The sequence below is a fragment of the Nicotiana attenuata genome, chromosome 3 (assembly GCF_001879085.1).
Source record: "Nicotiana attenuata strain UT chromosome 3, NIATTr2, whole genome shotgun sequence".
Classification (NCBI taxonomy): Eukaryota; Viridiplantae; Streptophyta; class Magnoliopsida; order Solanales; family Solanaceae; genus Nicotiana; species Nicotiana attenuata.
This window is the reverse complement of record NC_031991.1, coordinates 30,892,504-30,895,598: the sequence shown is the minus strand read 5'-3', so window position 1 is coordinate 30,895,598 and position 3,095 is coordinate 30,892,504. Positions and strand designations below refer to the sequence as shown.

The 3,095-nt window shown below is 40.3% G+C and overlaps 1 pseudogene; it reads right to left on the bottom strand.

The window, feature by feature from the left end:
• Nucleotides 2,233-2,828, bottom strand: LOC109224585 (annotated as a pseudogene).

The following is a 3,095-nucleotide window of genomic DNA, read 5'->3' as shown; positions in this document are numbered from 1 at the left end:
GATCCACACCTGTATGAGAAAATTAAGACCAAATGAAGTTAAAGACTTAAAACACTATGTGAGACAATAAAACTTCCTATCAGACACATGCAAGATATGGTTGAGGCTATTTTTGCAAAATGGCTTATGTGGCCAAAAGGTGGCTGGAAGTGCAAGATTTGGCTAAGACCCCGCGAAGCCAGGAACCTAAGACTCACTAGGAAGACCGGACCCTATATGGGCTGTCTACGTATCCCGTCCCGAAAGACGAGAATCAGGTATGCGTAGTTCGGGCAGATTGGAGACGAGCGAGAATTAAAAAAAAACAACTGATTTGGAGAAAACGTATTTTTTGTCTTTTTTTTGAAAAATGATGAAACATGTAAACTCTTTTTGGATTTTCTTTTTCCTTTTTTTTGATATCTTTTTGGGAAAATGATGGGAAAGTGCAAAATCTTTTTGGATTTTTCAATTTTCATTTTTTATAGTCTTTTTCTTAAAAAAAAGTGAAAGAAAAACATAACTGGGCCCTACTTGCTTCATTTTTATACTTCACCATCTTTTCTTTCTCATTTACCCTCAACCATCATTGGTCCGCCAAATGACCCTTTTAACCTTAAAGAATGCAGCATGTAGCACGTAGGATGCATCAAGATGGTCTTTTATTTTTGGGTACACCTGTCCTAGACGGACCCAACCCCTGTGTTGAGTCCCCTAAGTCAAATGCACGTGATGCAAACAAACGTTCCTACTAGGGATCCGGCATGACGCTATGTTATTCTAGGTTGAAACCTGGAGGTGTGTTCTAGACATGGTTTACCCGAGCGGACAACTCGAGCCGAGGTGGGGGCAACATGCCGGGAGCACGAAAGTCTACCCGGCCTTGTTGCTGACCCTCCGTTCTATTTGGTATGACTTCTAACAAAAAAGTGGGCCACGCGTACGTGTGCACCATACTTTTAGAAGACTCAGAAGCGAGGCATAAAAAGATATTTAAATACAGTTCAAATAATATCAAAGCGGTAAATAAGCGACAATTAGCACATTAGGCCCACAAAATACAGTAATATCAACAATAAATAAAGCCAAGTAAAAATCACAAAAACAAACTCGAATTCTTGAACCCTGAACCAGAGATTCTGGGTTCTTGTCCCCAGCAGAGTCGCCAGAGCTGTCACACCTCTTTTTTTTACCCGAAAGGTGGTATAAGGGAATTTTTCCAATTAAAGTGACAATAATTGAAACGGAATTATTTATTCAGATTCAAAGTCACCACTTGAGATAATTTATGGTATCTCAAGTCACCGGTTTAAATATCGAGAAAGTTTGACTCTGTTTTACAGTCCGCGAAACACAGAAATCCAGGTAAGAAATTTTGTTAACCCGGGAGAAGGTGTTAGGCATTCCCGGGTTCCGTGGTTTTAGCACGGTCGCTTTAATCATACCTGGCTCAATTAAATTGTCTAATTTACTTATTTTAGAACCTATGTACATTTACCTCTTTTAATTAGGAAATTATCCTAAAACGAGTCACGCGTACGTGTACCCATTTTATTTGGCGCGTAAAAAATCATGTCACGCGTACGTGTCCACAATTAATCACGCTTTATTATTATTAAGAAATTTTGGCCGAAGTTGCGCCAACGCATACCCCGATTTTGTTTTTGGGATCGTAATTATGTCACGCGAACGTGTACACAATCACGACGATAGATTAATTAAGAGCGTGCCTGAAGCTACAAACGAATAATATAACATGATAAAATAATATTAAGTCCAAACTCAAAATGAAAATCACTTTAAATCAGTAACATAAGAACAATGCTAGTTGTCCTACTGTAAAGCACGCACACAACAAAAGAAAACATTCGTATTGCCACTTTCACGTCATTAACGAATCCAGCCACCAAACTCGAGCAAATTTCACCAAAAGATCAAAAGATATCACAAATAATCATGGAAATCAAATGAATCTACCATTCAAACACATATGTGACAGAATCAAGAGGTAAAATATTAAAGATAGAAATGGACCTCTAATGTGAAGCAATCTCCCTTTAACAATTGAATCGAGCGACAGCACCTCAAGTCTATACCAGAACCGCAGACCAAAAACCTCGACTCAACAGAAAATGGCGCTTTTCGAGAAAACGGAGCTGCGGTTAGAACTCGACAGCTATGGAGTTCGGTGGTGCTGGAGTTTGGTTATGGCTTTGTTTTTGTTTGAGAAGAGTGAAGGGGACGGTGATTATCTTGGAGGAGATGAGATTAGAAGGGGAATTCCTTGGTAAAGCTCTTAGTCATTATATACCTAAAACCATGGCTCAAGTTGCAGGCCATTATAATGTCGGCCAATGTGATTGAATGTCTAACCAAGTAAGTGTTAGATGCAAGATGGATGTTTAAAGCACCAAGAGCTCTCTTTAATGCAGCTACTGCAGCTTCCTCGGCTGGAGGAATGAATACACGATAGCCGAGACGTGGGTACAACCATTGCCCAATGTTTGCATCAATTTCAGTGGCGGAAAAATCATTCCATTGCTCAATTTGAGCATATTCGATCAACGAAGAGCCAAAGAGAGGATTGTCGGGCTTCAATTTAGTTACATAGCGTGCAATAGCATTGCTCTCGAAAACAGGTCCATCAGGTGTTTCAAGCACAGGAACCTTTCCATTGGATTCATCTTGACAAACTCAGGTGTCTTGTTTGATACCCCCATCTCGAAATTCTTTGCAAGTTCAACCCTTACACCTGTGTACTCAGCAGCAATGAGTGCCTTTACGACATTTTTGTTGTTACTTCCAGAGTGCAAAACCAGAGCCATGGCTGAACAGTTGGAACTTGCTCACACCCCAAGTTTGTAACGGTGATCAGGGGTTAAGGGGATTAGCTGCTCTTAGATCTATCCCTAGGGTTTTTGTGTCAGGTGCTATGAAGAAGAAGAAGCTTAGCTTCAATCCATGGAAACGGCCGGCTCTTCTTGTTTCTAGTTTTTTTAAGGTTGTCCCTAGGGTTTAGTCTTAAGGAAGGAGAAGAACGGGTCCTTGTTTTAAGAGTCTTTATAGGGTTTTAGGGGTATTGGCTTAGGACTTATGGGTTAGGTTCGAAAATTAGG